General features: G+C 34.9%; 1 long non-coding RNA gene across 1 annotated transcript in view; it reads left to right on the top strand.

The window, feature by feature from the left end:
* LOC126355244 (uncharacterized) overlaps positions 1–11,196 on the top strand; it is a 236,587-nt gene extending 225,391 nt beyond the window's left edge. Inside the window, exons 4-5 of the long non-coding RNA XR_007565494.1 lie at positions 1,693–2,498; positions 10,549–11,196. This is a non-coding gene — a long non-coding RNA (uncharacterized LOC126355244). The remainder of the gene's footprint in view (positions 1–1,692; positions 2,499–10,548) is intronic.
* The last annotated feature ends 7,061 nt before the right edge of the window (positions 11,197–18,257 follow it).

Below are 18,257 nucleotides of genomic sequence, written 5' to 3'. Positions count from 1 at the left end.
CTCTCGCGCGCACACACACACACACACACACACACACACACACACACACACACACACATCCATCCGCACATACACAGACACAAGCAGACATATTGCCTTTAAATATGTCTGCTTGTGTCTGTGTATGTGCGGATGGATATGTGTGTGTGTGTGTGTGTGTGTGTGTGTGTGTGTGTGTGTGTGTGTGTGTGTGTGTGTGCGCGAGTGTACACCTGTCCTTTTTTTCCCCTAAGGGAAGTCTTTCCGCTCCCGGGATTGGAATGACTCCTTACCCTCTCCCTTAAAACCCACATCCTTTCGTCTTTCCCTCTCCTTCCTGAAGAAGCAACCATCGGTTGCGAAAGCTAGTAATTCTGTGTGTGTGTTTGTGTGTTTTGTTCATGTGCCTGTCTGCCGGCGCTTTCCCGCTTGGTAAGTCTTGGAATCTTTGTTTTTAATATATTTTTCCCATGTGGAAGTTTCTTTCTATTTTATTTACATCATCATTAATTTAAATACTTTGTTAAGTCCACGAGTGAAGATCAGTATTGTCTATCCATATGCTGTGTTGCATAGACAGCAGAAGTTCAATAAGGATCCAAGAAGGATCAACAAATGCAAAGAGAAGAGACCATCCATTTTCCACCACTGAAAATTGCTGTGCTATTGTTTCACTATATTTAAACTTAAAATGGATGCGGATGTATACCATATTTAATAAATAGAAAAAGATCTACTTCCCTCCCACTTATGATATTTAGCTACATAAGCCTTTAAATTCATATTTCGGGAGTACATGAATACGAAAGATTCCTTGTTGAAAGAAAGTGGCTGTCTGTGGAAAGTGGATGTCTGTGAACTGTGAGCGTATTGGGAATATTCCCTTTGCCCAGGGTTTCGCTAGAGTGGTGGTCAATAAAATTCAGTTACATTTTTAAATTTTTGAGGATTCCTAGTTTCCCCCTTTCAATCAGTGAATGAGTTTTAATTTTTTCACCAGAATACATTTCAATTTAGAATAAGGAATGCAAATTATTTTTGAAACAGATTTTATACCATAATTTGTAACTGTGTGATCATGATTGAGTAGAAACTGCCTTTCTTTTCTCATTGGAAATGCCATTAAGAAGCAAATGTAGTGTTGTTCGAGAGCAATAATGCTGCTGAATTTCTTGAAGAGGCTTCTATGCAATGAGTCACCATCAACTTTACCAAACATTTGTAGTATATCCATTAGCAGAATTTTTTGTTGCGCTTTTTTGTGCATTCTCCCAGAAATTCTCACGGTACAGCTGACAGTATAGTCTGTAAAGTATGCTAACATTTTTTGTCTGTTGATCAATTTGTAAATGTAGGATATTTGTCAGTGTGTACAGTGCAATGATCGGAGATTTTTGATCATTTTTTCATTCTATGTTTTGACCTATTAAACATCTGGACATTCGTGTGTTTTACTTACATAATTTCATTATATATTCCTATGAAAATGAATGTCTGGACCTACTAATCATGTTAAAATTTTCATCTACATCTGATGCAGTTCTGATGCAAAGAGATGACTAGAGTAGGTGTACCAGTATTAGCATTGCTTTTTTAATATATGAACATGGGCAGCTGTCATGTTGGTCTAGCTTTTAAGATGTCTGCTGTCTTATTATAATAATACTGAGGATCTTAAATGTTTTCTAACTATCTTTCCTAATTTTATTTCAGACATTGGGGGCAATTACGTGTGCCATATTTGTGGCAGAGCTTACATGACAAAGAAAACATTGATACGACACATTAGATATGAATGTGGGCAGGAACCTCAGTTCCCATGTCCTTACTGTCGAATGAAGTACAAACGGAGATATATATTGAGAGCCCATATTATCAAGAGACATAATAACTGGACAGTGTCTTACACAGCTTAAGAACTCAGAAATAATTGTTTTATTGTAAAATAAAAAATTTACATTGGAGGAGAGTAACGAATCTGCAAAAGAAAATTACAATTAGTTCAATGTTCCATAGAGTATCTGAAAATGCAAATTACTGCATGTGCTCAATTTCAATTGTGAAACATGTTTTATGTAAGATCAGCCTGTAGCATTTCGTAATGCTTGTATTGAATGGTGATAATAAACTGAACTTATGAAGCTTTGAGCAGTTCATAATTATGGATGAATGATTTACCTATGTATACAGTGGGATTAATAACTTACTGTAGTTGCATTTATTCACAGATCAGAAGTGCTGCAGGAAAATATAAAATTTTGTAAGAGCTGCTTATACAAATGTGAACAAAAAGATGTATTGGATTTCTTTGAATGACATTGATACCTTTACCAGTTTGAATTTTTTATAGTTCAGATGGAATCCAAGAGAGAGAACTCAATACTTTTAAGCATTGTCTGTGTGTTACTTTTTGAAGGAGAAACATTTTTGATAATATTGCCAAGAGAGAGAGAGAGGGTGGTTGGAAAGTATTGGGTAGGGATGGGGATATTTATTAGGCTTAATGGAAATAAATTAAGGTAGGTACAATTTACTGAATGATTTAATGTTTAATTTCAGCTTCCAACACCCTTCAACAAATTTAACAGAAAATTATAAAAGTAGTAGTTGTTGTTATTGTAGCTGTTGCATGCAGAATTGTGAATAGAAATTTTTTCTTTTGTGTTATTTCATCAAAGTTGGTCAGTGACAGTGAGGTCAGTGACTGGGAATAATGAAGAAATTTCACATTTCTGCCTTGGACAAGGTGCTAGTGAAAGTGATAGGCCAAGGTCCGTCTTCATCCTGATACGAAATATATCTCTAACAAGTGGATATCTGTGATGAATGCTTGTGCAAAATAATTTTGTCTTATTTGTGAGTGCGTCATTAAAGAAATGGTGAGGATAAAATATAATGATAGTACAAAATCTTAATGGCAAGGGATCTGCCTTGTTTAATGCCCTCAACCAACAAATGGCTCTTTATGAACAGTGTCACATTCTCTCACTACATAGGATACTATTGAAAGATGTATGGAATGTAACCGCCCGCATTTGCACAAGATATGGTTATCAGGAACTTTACAACTAATACTCTCCTCCCTTTGTGGCCGATACTGATAACAAAAATTTCATCAACTACCAGAAGCCAGAAATATTCTCTCTTAACTATCACTGCACTAATTAGTGACCTCTGCTTTGTAGGTGTGTCATTATTTCATAATTTCAAAAGTTGCAAACAAAAACCCATATCCTCCCTACCCTATTGTCAGAGACAATTCGTATGTACCTTGTTTGAGACTTGTTCTCCTTGAGTGAACCTGCTTATAGCTACAAATGCACTGCTGTTTTCATAGACAGTAACACCTACAAGGATAATAAACTCAAAACAATACAGGGTGTTTCCATAAGAACATGCAAATATGTAACAGGACATAGAAAATGTGTCATTGAATAATTTGAGACAGGGAACTTGTGGTTGGAGAAGCCAGCTTAAGGAGATATGGAATTAAACTTGTCTACCACTTTGTCTACATTACCTTTTTTTATCTTATTTACAACTAATATGCATGTAAATCCTTTATTTCCTGCAAGGAAACTAGGACGAGCCTGATTACCAGTAGGTTATGCTGCAGGTTTTGTTTACTTTATTTGTCCATAAGGTGACTCTGTTGTGTAATATTTACATTGTCCCATTACAGAAAATGCTACGAATCAATGACAGATCCATTAACTACTCAGTGCTATTCAGAGACATACAGTACAATACAATGGTGCAGTACTGGTACAGTATTTCCTGGTTGCTTGATTGGTAGGGGAGGTCCTATTCCATGGCCTGCAAAGTCACCTGACCTGGATCCCCTTGATTATTTCCTGTGGGGATGTGTAAAGTCACTTGTGTATGAGGCCCCAGTGGATACGGAAATATAATTAGTTTGCCAGACTTTACAAAAGACATCATATTTACGCCAGTCACTGTAACACTTTCTTTATTTCGCGATTGCAATTTTGGCCTTAGGCCATTATCAAGTGAAGATATTATGGCTATTACGCCATGTCAACCTAAAAATAATAGCCATAACATCTTCACTTGATAACGGCCTATGGCTGAAATTGAAATCATGAAATAAAGAAAGTGTTATAATCGCTGGGGTAAGTATGATGTCTTCTATAAAGTTCTGCATGACTGTGAATCCCAGGTATAAAATATTTAATTAGTTTGCCAGAATTGTAACTGCCCATGATGTGATTCGAAACATGCCACGGATATTTTTCAGGATGCATCAGAATCTTATTTGCTGATGTCATGCTTGCATTGTGGTTGATGGCCATCAGTTTCAGCACATTTTGTAAGATGCAGTACAATTCAGGTTTGTACCTGAAATTGTTTATTGGAGCGTCATCTATGTCGTGTTAATTTTGCACGCTCTTATGGAAACACCATGCATAGCATATGGCTTGACAAGCCTGCAGTTTGTCACTAGTACTGTTACCTGTACACATTGATGATGTGGCTTGAGCATTGAAAGCAGGAATGACACCAAGGATTCAGCTAAGTCACCAGAACACAATCTGCAAATGACCTGCACAAATGCATTCATCTGATGATTAAAATTTCTGAAAGATGTGGTTGTAAAATCTGGATGACAAAAACTAAAACCATGGCATTTTGTGGGAGAGACTCCATTCAATCAGCTGTGTTAGCTCTGTTGTGTGGGAGCAAGACATTGGAGATTAAGCTCTGAGATAAATCCCAGATCCAAGCAGCAGAAGTGATTCTTAAGTAGAGGTAAGGGCTGCTCCAAAAGAGACGACATAAGAATTGAGTATACCAGAAAAGTAGTAGACATGTGTTCTGCAGGAGGCAAAATTAATAAATATAAATGTAAATGGTTGAAACATGAACTGAGAATAAGTGAAAATTATGTACCAAATTTAACTGTTACATCCCCTCAGAAAGACAGTGTGGCAACCCCCAGAAAGAGATGATCTGTGAAACTGCGGCAGGTTAGGTGGTCTGTTGGTGAAGATGATGGCAAAAAAAAGTCCAATTTTAAAACTGAAATAATTGAATGCAATGTTTGTACTAAGATAACAGACAGAGAACAGGACAAATTATGGGTAACAAAGTACATGAGGAATTTGTGTTGTAGAAATACAAAACCCATGATGAAGACAAATTTTTGTCTTGTAACATTTGACTTAAGTATTTATAACAGAGTGATTCTTATCTGTGAGCAACTGGTAATTACTCTGAAATATGAGCCAGTTGACCTCTATAACTAATTGATACATACCAGTTGTTATTAATAACAGACATGACCTACATGGGTTAATATATTTTATGCTTAGTCCAATGTATGTTATTCAGATTGCTTGAAGTCTTGTGCCATCAGTGACCATCATAAAGTCTGGAGCCATTTCAACTTTAATATTCAGATTGTTTCTTTTGTATTGAAGTAGTAGCAATAAAATGTGTTGTAAATATCATACGTGATGAATCACCACTGTAGTTCAAGTAAGATGAATGGAAAGCACAGACTGTTGGCAGTGCACATGGAAGATAATGGAGTTTGATGTGGTCTGAAAATGGTGACAAAAGCCATAGTTTTGATTGATGTACTCATAATGTACTCATGATGTCCCAAAATCATAATTTTGAAATAAGATAAAATAAATTCAGTACTGCCTGAGAAGTTAATTAAATCAGGTAACATAATACTATGATTGCATGTCCTTTGAAAATAGTGGAAAGACTTTGTCAGTACTATTTGCAAATAGTGAGTGGGGCATTGTTTTAGTATGCTTGTTTTTACCGTAAATTAAGGAGAGAAAAAAGGAAAGAGAAGTAAGTTCAACAGAGCCAACACAATTGGGAAAATGCAGGCTAATCTATACTCCAAAAAAACATTAAAGCACTTATCAGAAAACTTTCATGAGGCACAAGTGACAATGATATTCCACAACACGTGTACAATATTGCGTACTGGAAGGCCTCATAGTTTTAGTGTCTGTGATCAGAAGTTAACACATGCCTCTGGACCAGTAAAGGTGTGCAACTGGAGACAGGAAGAAGAGAAGCTGAAGTTACAAGGTAGGCTGACATTCATCCTTCAATGATTTATAAGCTGCAGGACCATCAGTACAAGTGTTGGAAAATTAATATGCCACAATATTAAGACAGTTTGGTGGAAACATTCCAGTCACTGAAATCTTGGTGTCATTGATAAGTTTATCAATTGCCAGGCATCAAAAAGCACAGTTTCTACATTAATTGTAGCTTGTGGATTGATTCCATATACAGTGAAAAGCAATCCTTGTCTCAGAAATGTGCCACATTTCTTAGTAGTAATTTTGTACATGTACTTAACTGGAGGGGACAGGTGATAAGTCAGTGTCCTGCATCATTACTGAAAAGCCTTGACATGTCATCCTTGTTCTGGATTGTGTATACATACTTCATTCATTTCTCTGTTTATTAATATGTCTCAAGGTACTGAACTGTTGAGTCAGTAGTCCCAGCTGAGGTGCCATGTCTAATTTGTGTATTTCTGACCATACACCTGAAAATCAAAGTGTGTTTGTATTGAGCATAATTTGTCATTGCTCATAGGTAATCTTCTTTAGCATTTGACTGGTATTCTCAAAGGTAAAAAATAGTTTACAGAGACTAATCAACACAAGATACTGTTAGGACTGATCCCACAATGATTAACAGCATGCAGTATTCTCATTACAAGCTGTATTGCTCTTTAGAGAACTTGATTGCATCTTATTTTTCCTTTTTGGTACAGATTTCTCAGTTTTCTAAAGCTGTTTTCCCTAAAAAGTTACAAGATTGTGTTGTTTTTAACAATTCTGTGTCTCATGAACTCAACAGCTGTTAATGGTTGTTGCTTAATATTGTAACTAATGACAAGTACATTTAAATTGATTTATTTCAGTCTCATAACAGATTCTGAACATTCATTCTCATCCTCAGATGGCTAATGTTTCCAATTACTTCCATGTTTTCATCAGCAGCATGTCATCAACTCCAGCACTGCACAAGAATATTTCAGTGTTAAGCACCACTTTGTATGTTGTTTTGATATTAAAAACTTGCTTATGTCCCTGTGTTTATTAAGTTATAATGCGAATCAGTTGTATTCACTTACATATGTTTCAGTGGGTGACACTTTGTCTTGGTGTGGACCATATGCTTTTCCAGGACACAGTGTAGGCTGTTAGTGTTATTTTCATACATCCACTTTGCACCCTTACAGTTAATTTATTATTAGTAAATTGAAAAAGAAATTCCTTTTATTGTATTGCACATTCCTGTTAGCATCTGCCACAGTAGGCATTATATTCCCTGCATAGTCTTGAGCAAGTATGAGAAGAAAAAGATTTTTATGTGCTGCTTCCAATTTTTCTTCAGCAATGAGATAAGAATTTCCCTCATTAATGTTATGTTACAAATGTTGTGGTCATTTCGCTATTTGATGTCAGAAGTGAGCTTGCTTGCTGCTGTTACTGCTGCAATGCAACATGCAAGTTTAAATCTTTATTATAATTGTTACATTACAGAAATTAACATATTTCAGCCATGCTCAGAATCAGTTAATTTTAGTGTGAAAGAAACAATAAGAGGAGGAACACTGCCATGAGAGTTCTCAGTTTAGTTGCAATACGAAAGTTCTCAGTTTAGTTGCAATATGTGAAATTTGCCCAGTTTAAATTTTGTACAGAATGTTGTTGCAGCAGACTAATGTGCTGTATTCTTTACAGTAGTTGTGTAAGTGTTAAAGATAGTCAGAAAGTTGCGCAACTTAGTTTTCATTGCTGCCATTGATGTTCTCTCTAAGAGTTTCTCACAGTGGGAAATTTAAGAATCTTTGTTGAATTTTTTAACAGTGAAACAGTGTTAGTTTCTCCATGTCTGCATGATGATGATGATGATGATGATGATGATGATGCTGATGCTGATGCTGATTCCACAACTGATGTTCAATTAATGAAAAGCTACTCCAGTTGCTTTTTGTAGAGCTTTGTTAGATTCACACAACTAGTTTCAGCTTTTATATTAGGCACTTTATCAAGTGCATCTGAAATTCATGTTGTAGAGAAGCAACATAAAATTTTGACTTTTCTTCTCTACAGCATAACTTTCAGGTGCACTAGATAATTGCATAATATAAAGGCTGAAAGTGGTTCTGTGAACTTAACAAATTTCTAATAAAAGCAACTGGAGTGGCTCTTCATTAATGAATGAATGTAACAGTGTAGAGTAACTAGTCAGGGAGAATCACAGTTTTTAAATCCCAGCTAAGATGTGAACACAGCTAAGAGAAACCATAATTAATCAACAATGGGTAGCCTTTCCATAGTTAAACACAAATCATTAAAGGGCAGAGCAAAACAATTAATGGCAGCTGATTGTTTTCAGAGAAGAAGGAAAGTTTTCTTTTGGCATTGTGACAATGGTGAGACAGATAGACTTCTTCGAACTTGAAACCCCTTTAAAATGTAGCCATTCAACTCTGCAGGGAGGGCCCTGAAACACGGAAGCTTCTTTTATTAAGTCTACATTGTAATATCCTGTTACTAGCACAGATGTTCAATTACAGGAATGAATTAAGAGTTTTGGCATTATTTATTTGTGCTGCCTTGTACCATATTTTAGGTTGGAATGAATAATGTTCTGAAAATTGTAGGAAGGTTCTGTTTGCTCCCATTAGCTTTCTGTGAAAACTGATCACATCCCTAATGTCAGCTTATAGCCAGTTACAGTATCCGAACCTTACCAAAACAGGCGTAGAAAAATATGCACTGGAGGCATTGGACAGTATATGAACTCTTACTGCAATTCATTTCTGTGCCTTTGTCTCTAGCAGCTGACTTCTGCTCCATTCACCATGATTTTGACAAAGATTATTAATTGAGTAATTTTATTTGTTCAGATGAGAGATTATGTTTACTATCCTTGCCATTAAACACATTGACATACGAATATTGTTACGTCAACTGGACTAAAGTACAAACAACGTAAGGTAATAAGAGCCCATATGGCTATGTTGAGATATTTATAACTTAAAAATGTGAAAAAATAAAAGTATCGCAATCAGCTAAAATTAAGTGACAATATCAAGTGGAAAACGAAATATTGAAAATTAGCGTCGAGCATCTTTCTGCAATTATCAGGATAAGTGAATATGACAAGTTATAAAAAACTAAGTTGTAAAAATAATACCACCATTTCATTTTACTTTGTAATGAGCTCATTTGCTTTCCTGGGTACCATATTAGATCAGGATTCTTCTTATTAATTATATTGGCCAGATATGAAGATATGACGGTACTATTTCCAGCCAGAAAACATAGAGGCTCAATCCATTACCACTGAATTTAAGACTAGGGGAGCTGTTGAAAGCTTCCATCTTTTTCTAAGACACATTATAAATGACAAAAATACAAATAAAATATTCAACAAGAATAGTAGGAGTCTCCTGTACTTGAACATTTACTACTGAAGCTGAGGTGATATGTTAGAAAAGTCAGTAACATTTTCTTCCATAAAGTTTATGGATATGAACATTGTATACAGCAATTTGTGTTTGTACTAGGCATATGTGAATAAAAAATCAGTTGTTACTGTCTAAACTGTCTCATTTTGTAAAAGGGAGAATTTATATTTGGTTCCATCAACACTGAGCCCATCTGAAATGAAGCACTAGCTCAGCTTGACAACGGTAGGATAAGAAACTACACACAATGTAGTGGAACTGCAGGAAACCTAATTTTGGAAGGCAGGATGTAATTTTCCTATAATTTTATCATATTATGGTAATCCTTGTTATGTGAATTTCGTATCCTATAAGCTGTTTGCCCCTGATGTAATTTCAGTTTGTTGCTGTATTTTGACCTTATCAGTATCCAAATCCTTAGAATTTAAATGAAAGAAGCAGAACTCAGGCAGTTAATATAAATGTTCTTGATAAGTATTAATGGAGGAGATGGTATGTTAACAAATCCAAAAATAGAATTTTGAGACCACATTGTCCACCATGTTTACAGTTGTGGAAACAGAAATAACTGGAACAAGACCGACATGCACAAAATTGTGATGTTGGCTGAACCTCTAGTTTTCATACCTTTTACACAAAATTACAAAATAGATAGCAAAAATGTTACATGGTTGTTTAAATGTTATATGGTTGTGGAAGGCAGGAGAAATCTTCGCTAACTTCACATATTACTTACTAAGGGGTTTCAAGTTTCTGTTAATTCCCAACAGCATTTTCACTTCTTCCTCTTTCCTTTTTTGCATTTGAAGCTACTATTCATAACTTCAAACTTACAACAGTTCTTTTTAAATTATTCAGTATCTCAGTCATGTTCAGGTCTTTCTGTTTTGACAACTGGGAAGTAATTGTGACTCCCCTGTGGCAGATATTATTATTATATTAAAGTTAAATTTGTAATAAAACTGTAAATTTCATAAATTGTGTTAACTTAATGTAGTAAAGCTCTATGATATGATAATACTTTAAAATGTAATGATTACTGCATAATTGAGTCGAATGTTTATTTCTGAATTTTATTTCAGACACTCAATTCTGCTTCAAATGTGAGGATTGTGGTAAGAACTACACTGCAAAGCAAAGTCTGACAAGACATCTGCGCTATGAGTGTGGAATGGAACCTCAGTTTTCTTGCCCATTTTGTCCAATGAAATATAGGCAGAAGCATTATTTAAAGACTCACGTTGTCAGAGCACACAGCAACTGGACTGCACACACAAAATAAACACACTGGAAAATTAGCAGATGTGTTAATTGAAATACAAGAGTCATTTAAACATGTAACTTTATTTAATACTTCCTGTAAAATGTGGTATCTTTTTTCTAAAACAGTAAAATATATACAGAGAAGTCAGCTAAGTTTATAAAATGTTCTTCATAAAGATATCTGAAAATTGAAAATAAAGTGTGAATTTTGTAGGTTTCTTAAAAGATAATTATGATACCGTGTTGATTTTACTCTCTGAATCTATGGTTGTCTGTGTCTCAACATATGTATCTCAAATATTTGTATTAATATATATGTATATCAACTGTTATTTTAATTTTTATAGTGCCGTGAACTTGATAAATAAGCGACTGAGATATATGTAGAAATTTTGACCTAATGTGTTCTCATGTAGTGGATATAAAATTGTTTAAATTTTTTATTTAAATAAATATTAAATTATTTACCCTGCCATTTCCTTTCATTTTTCAATTTTTTAAAACTCTTTTTCACCTCTATGTATTAGTACCCTTTTTTAAATGTTGTACATTTTTTTAATTACAAAACCCAGGATTGAAATTATAAATAGTAGTGAGGAAGAGCAGCTGCTCAACTTTAACTGATTAATGTGTGACGCACACAACGGCACAGAGAGAACTTAAATAAATTAAAAAGAAGTGGTAGCTGAAAAGCTAGCTCGTATATGTGCTGTTATGTGAGTCTGTCTGCTATGCGTCAGTCACTTTATGGCAACATATATCTTCCTTATTTTAAGTGTCTTGTTTCTTAAGGACAGTCACATGATTATATTTCTTCCTATTACAGACTGTTACACATCTAAGTTTTGCCTCAGGTGAATGTAATAGAGGGGAATGTTGTGTATAGCAGTTGAGGTAAACACACTGTTGGTCAACAGAAGCTAAAAATTCAACTGAAAATGATTGATACATGTTCCCCTCCACATCCATTAATCACATCTCTTATGGATATTTATTTTGCCAGTTCTCTGATACGTGACATTAGTAGTGGCTATTAACAAAAAGTGTTTAGCCCTGATGCTCGCTTAATGGGACAGAATAACTTATTTTACATAGTTTGAAGCTATGGAAGTATATCTGCAGGCACAAAACATAAGTGAGTAGAAAATTTTGTATAAGGAACCGTCCATTAATATTAAATCCATTTTAACATTACGTTTATAATTTAAAGTGGTAAAGCACTTAACTGTGGAGGTCTGTGGAATAGAATGTGAGGGGGAAACTTAAATTTGAATTGAACAGATATTGTTTTACTATATCAAGAGTTAAATGAATTAATCCATGAGATGCTATATTCTCATTGCCATTGCTTCATTTTAAATTATGATATGTTGTATTGTCAAGTATAGTTGTGAAATAAATGATTTTTTGTGTATATGTTTGATTATGTATGTATAAAAAGAGTGCATTGAGTCGAAGGCTACAGTTATAATTTGTTGTAAATTGCTGTTCTTCAAATGGGTGGTGGTGGTGGTGGTAGTGGTGGTGGTGGTTGTGGTTGTGGTTGTGGTAGTGGTGGTGGTGGTGGTGGTGGTGGTGGTGGTGGTGTGGTTACAGGTACATTTCTCAAGGGAGAATTGCTGTAATAGTTTATTGAGGAGCTGTCAACTGTCCTTTGCTTAATTCCTTTCTTATGTTGCTGGCTGCATTCAAGAGACAAAGGTGCATTAGAGATTTATAATTTTTACCAAATTAAGTAACCAAAATTGGATACATAGGCATCATTTGCGGAATTTGAGTTACTTACCATCTTAAGAATATGCATCCCTCTCTGCCGCACGTATAAATGATTCCAAGTATGAAACTGTGACAGTCTGTTTGTAGGTAAGGAGCTTGCAGATGGAGTACTAACCTTAATTCCATAAAGCAGAATTTAAATTTAGAATGTGTTATGCACGAAGATGCATGTGTGCTCACACGAGAAAACTAATGGGCTGTCAATATACTTGCCCTTACATTAACCTAAATTCTTCATCTAATACAATTTTGGTGCAGTTTGATTGAACTATGGAGAAAGAGAGACTTATTAGCTGACATGGATGGCATGATAACTGGCAAGATTAATATTTTGTTTATATTGTATCACACTGGTATGAATTTAAAACAGCTGAAGCAGGACAAAATCTTTCCATAGCACATATCAAGTACCAATAAAAATATTTTTTTGCTGGTTATTAAATTGCTGTGAAGAACTACCAGGACATGTTATAAGGTTGGCAGGCTTGTATCACTGCAGATAATTTCAAGTTACTTTTCATCTTGTACACCAAAGCAGCTGAATATTACAAAAATAGAAAGAGAAGTTTATCATGTAAAAAGAATGTGTATGTGAGGAGACGTGTCAGGAGTTGTAAGCCTACAATAAAAATTTATTTTCAACCTGCATGCAGTTCGAAGTATGGCAGCATAAACAGTAGCATAGCAGTGACTGCTTCAGTCAGTACTAGACTGATACATATTTCATTTGTCATTTAACCATTTTTGAGGGTCTTAGTTTATACTATTTTACAAGGTCCATCTGAAAAGTCTGGTGAACGGTCCCAGCAAATATAGCAAACAAACATAATAATTTTACTGGCCTTGAAAGAAGTCACCATTAGCTACAACTTGCTGTTGGAAACTGCCAGCAAAAGCTTTTTGTGGAATCACTCAAAAATCTGCAAAGCGTAAATCTTTCAGGGCTAATTTGAGGTGGAGGAACAAAAATAAATCTGTCAGTGCCAAATGATGAGGATTCTGAACATTCACTTTGCGTAGAGTGGAACAGAGTTGAGTGAGCAGATCCATCTCCCAGCTTTAGAGTTGATGTGAAAATTGTGCTGTAGCTAATGGTGCTTACTTGAAGTCCAGTAAAGACAGTTTGCTTGTAACTCTTGTTTCCTTTATTTTATGAGATCATTTATTGAACTTTTCAGAACCACATTGTATCACTATATTTATGAATAACTGCACTCCGTTAAAACAAAGATTTTTTTAAAAAAAAAATTTGTTGTAATGTATCTGTTCACTTTGTGAACTATGCACGAGAGATACATGCAAAAATGAAACTGTTTGGGTCATTTGCTTGTGAGAATTTATACTATCATTCTCTTTTCAAGAATCTGTATTTTCAAAATATTTCTGGTGTATTCTTGGCATTTCTGATATCTACAGTACTTTCAGAGGTAGTGTTTAGTAGATGTAGAATGTTATTTTGCCTTAGTTCTAATTTTCTCTTTTCTTCAGAACTTGGCATTACAAATTCTTTTTCAGGAACAGAGCTTGGTGGGCAAAATTCATTTCAACCATGCTTCATTTGTCTACGATGTGGTCAACAGTATTCAACCAAGAACAACTTGAGAAGCCATATTCGCTTCATATGTGGTAAAGAGCCACAGTTCCAGTGCCCGTACTGCTTTAGAAGATTTAAGTTAAAGGGAAATCTGACTAAGCATTTAGCTTCACATAAGAGGCAGTCATTGCAGTCGTTACCATTTATTCCTACTGATGAAGAAATTTCATTTGTAAAACAATAAAACTGTACCTGAGACTGTAATATTGCTCCACAATTTTTTTATTTTTTATTTTCAGAAAAGTCTGTGTAGATGTAAAACAACTTCTTCTAGCCATGTATATGTTACTACCAGATAAGAGTATTTGATAAAGTGGTAAGTGACTGCTTGCATTTTAGGTTGTCTGAAGTGTTAGGAAATCAGTTCTTGATTATAAAACCATACATCCCCATATGTTACCTGTATCACTACACTACTACTAAAATGTAATCATTATTGTTTGTAGCCCTCCGTGCGTCAACACAGCATTAAAAAATGATTTTAATACCTTTTGTTCTAATATATATTTTTAGTTGTTAGTTACCCGTGGGGAAAACAATCAGACTTTTAAACAAATAAATAGCCTTTAAAACTTCTAATGTGCATATGAATATATACATTAAAATGCTGCAATAACCAGGTGATATTAAAATTGTAAAAAAAAGGTACATACTAATTATGAATGTATCTAGACCATGTGATGATGATTTAAATTCGTAAGTGCCACTCTTGTATCTGTCTTCATTCTTTTACATACTGGTATGTTTGATTTCCTGTTTGTGCTACATAAACACAATGCAGTACACTGCTTCATTCAAAACCCTTTGTCTCCCAACTCTCATGCAGTTAATTTAATTGATGTTCTGTTATATGTCTCAATAGTAACTGCATTAGGCCTATATTAAAGAACTGAACTCATCCAGAGAAAAATCTTTAGATATTACTTTCTGTTATGAGCTGTTATTGATGGAAGAAGCTTTTGGCATTTTTACTGAAGGCAGGCTCTGAAATCCATTACATGCATTCTCTGAAATGATATCCAGCTATTATATTTTTTCGCTGAGCGTGTCATAATGACTGTGCATACAAGGAAGAAATAAACTAGAGCAAAAAGTAATAAATAAATAAATTACAAAATTACTGTTAAAACTGCATTTAAATTTCACATTTTATTATGTCCACAGATCATTAGCTTATAAAAATTATGAAGAAAATGTTTCTGGAAACTACTTAATGTCATGGAGAAGTCATTTAGGCGGACTTCTGATAGCCAAATGAGAGAATAACAGATGTTGTTTACTGTCTGCGTTGAGGAATTGCACCAGATCAGAAAACATTGTGAAGAATGTTATTTTGCCCAAATAAAAGTTTAATGTCAAAAGTAATGTATGTCAGCTTTTGTGATTTATTTTTGTTGCCGTATAGCCATACTCAGCAGCTTGTGTGCTCTCTTGCCGCAGTGCTCTGTCATTTTAAACCAAACTTGTCACACACTCTAATATCAGTTAATAAAACTTTGAACATTAACAGTTCTGAAATGATGAATAGCATAGTAACATACTTTCTCAAAAATGAATTACAAAGTGGCATCAAGGCATAAGATATATTTTAATTGTGCACCTTTTTTGTGACATATTTACCATTTTGAAAAGAGCAACAAAAAAATTCTTTGCCATATTAGAAGAGGGGAAGAGGAAATAAATTACTAACCTACTTGTCAGTACTTTCCTTATATTTACTTTTCTGCATACCCATAATTTCTCTCTGTAAGTTAATAATTCTGTTGATGGCAAGGAAAAGGCTATGATTTGGGAAGAAGACATGGGTTGATATGTAGTACAGTTAAATAACTATTAGCCAAATGGTGTTTTTATGTATGTCTTTCCATTAGTGGTTTTGTTGTGTTGCAGCTGTATCACTGTATATTTGCAACAGAAAGCATGTAATATGTAAGTGCATGCAGGGGCAGTATAACTGTAGGCATGTGGCTGGAGAGATTTGTTGTATTATGATAAAGAGATTTTACATTGTTCGAATGAAGTTATTTTTGCTACACATTTATTATGAAGGTAGTAAGAACAGCACACGTTCAGGATGTGTACGCTGTTTCTTTCTCTTTCAGGAAGTCATTCTCCATGGAGCACTTCAGTAGTAGAACCACCAAGACAACAGTTTGAGTGCATTCAATGTGGTCGACAGTACTCAAGCAAGGATAATTTGGGGAGTCATTTGCGCTTTATATGTGGGAAAGAGCCACAGTTCCAGTGTCCGTTCTGTCCAAAGAAGTGCAAACTAAAAAGTAACCTAGTAAAGCACGTCAGACGGCTACATCCGGTTCATCAGCTTCTTCATATATAACAACATACAACGTCCTGTTTTATCCAAATTTGATCATAGTATCACAAAATGTTTAGAATGTGGTATTCTCAGATTTTCTACTTTTGGTCATATATGCTATTTTATAGTACTTTACTTGGAGAAACATTATTCGAGCAAAGTTGGGAACTGACCAAACTGCACATGTGAAGGTATTTGTCTTTTCATTGAAAATTGTTTTCAAATTGATTTTCGGCTGGGCCCTCAAAAATTGTTTTCAAATTGCTGTGGGCCTGTGTCTTGAAGAGTTTGAGAAGAAAGATTGCTAAGTAGCCAACAACTGATTATAATATGTACAAGTCCTGTTGCCAACCCTGCCTTTGAAAGGTTTGTATCTCTCAGACATTAATTGCTAATTACTATCGGAATCAAAAACTGATAACAAGTTCAAGATGTTCCCTTGTGGTTTGCTTGTGAGATATTAAAATAAAGTGTCTTGTTTACTCATATTTCACTGCACTGCTTAGCAGATTTTTTAAAAGTTGTAATAGCTAATGAATTCTAGCTCTTTGTCATATAGTAACATGTTGATTCTGTATTGGAAACCTAAAAACTATAAATCAGTGACACTGAGTAACACAAGTAGCAGTATGTCTAGGTCATCTCGCTTTTCTGGGTGAGTTGAATTTATGACTGTTTGTGAATGCATCCATTTATTTCTTGAGAGAATACAGGATCATCTTACAAATAAGTTGTTCAAAGGTATGACATCAACCACTACTTGTTGATTGAAATAATATATTACTTTTAAAATATAAATTAATACCTTTCACTTGATTTTTAATTATCCTTTTGCAAGTATTTGTAATATCTGAAAGGAGATGCAAGAACAATTTTTGAGATGGTGTATTTGATGAAGAAGATCAAAACATTAGTATGTCATAGAAATTATGGTCTTGCTACAGATATACTGTTGTGCAGTGACAAGAAGTCTTTTCATTGTATGTGTACTCCCTCCTCTCAACCATCTCCAACTCCTCCCTCACACACACATCCATTGCCCTACATCTATCAGTCTCTCTTCCTTCTACCACTTGATACCACTTTGTCTCTGGCTTCCTCCTCCACCCCCAATCCCACACCCCTCCCTATCTCACTTTTCCTCTTCACTTTTCCACTCCATCTTTCCTCCCCTAAAATTGTCCTTGTGTCACCACTCTCTTCCTGCCGCATACCCTATCATTCCCCCATTCTTCTGTCTCATTGATTTTAATGGTATGAGGAAATATTCAGACATACATGACAGACTTATTCCATATACCACAAAAATATAAACTAGAGATAAATAGTGGTAGTGTCTTTGTTTAGTAATCAAAACATCCTGGGCCCCAGGGTCAATCCTGGCCACTACTTACATTTTGAATAAAAATCATCAGCAATGGCAGACAAAGACTGCTGGCATAATGAGTCACCCTTATGCCCTTCAAGTGGGAAACTGCCCCTGAAAGGCGGAAGAATTAGCAACAAAGTTCAACGTCATGTTTACACAGAAGGCAGTGTAAACCACTACATCAGACAAACACTGTCTCTACAGGACATGTTGCATCAAATTGAAAAAGTGACAGATGATCTATCCTTTGGCATAAAATTCCAAATAATTACTCCCTCCCCCTCCCCCATAATTCCTTTGCCTCACAGTGTATGTCCCAGTCAGTTAAGAGTACCTGTCCTTTTGTTTACCAGGTTTAAGAGAGTTCTTTGTTCTTTTACCCTTTCTGGTACTTCATTGTTTTTCATGTTATCTACCCATTTTATTTTCTCCAATTCTTCTCCAAATCCATTATGCAATGCTTCAATTTTGT

Source organism: Schistocerca gregaria, chromosome 3, assembly GCF_023897955.1.
Source record: "Schistocerca gregaria isolate iqSchGreg1 chromosome 3, iqSchGreg1.2, whole genome shotgun sequence".
NCBI lineage: Eukaryota > Metazoa > Arthropoda > Insecta > Orthoptera > Acrididae > Schistocerca > Schistocerca gregaria.
The sequence above is the reverse complement of the archived record's forward strand: the minus strand, read 5'-3'. Positions and strand labels throughout refer to the sequence as shown.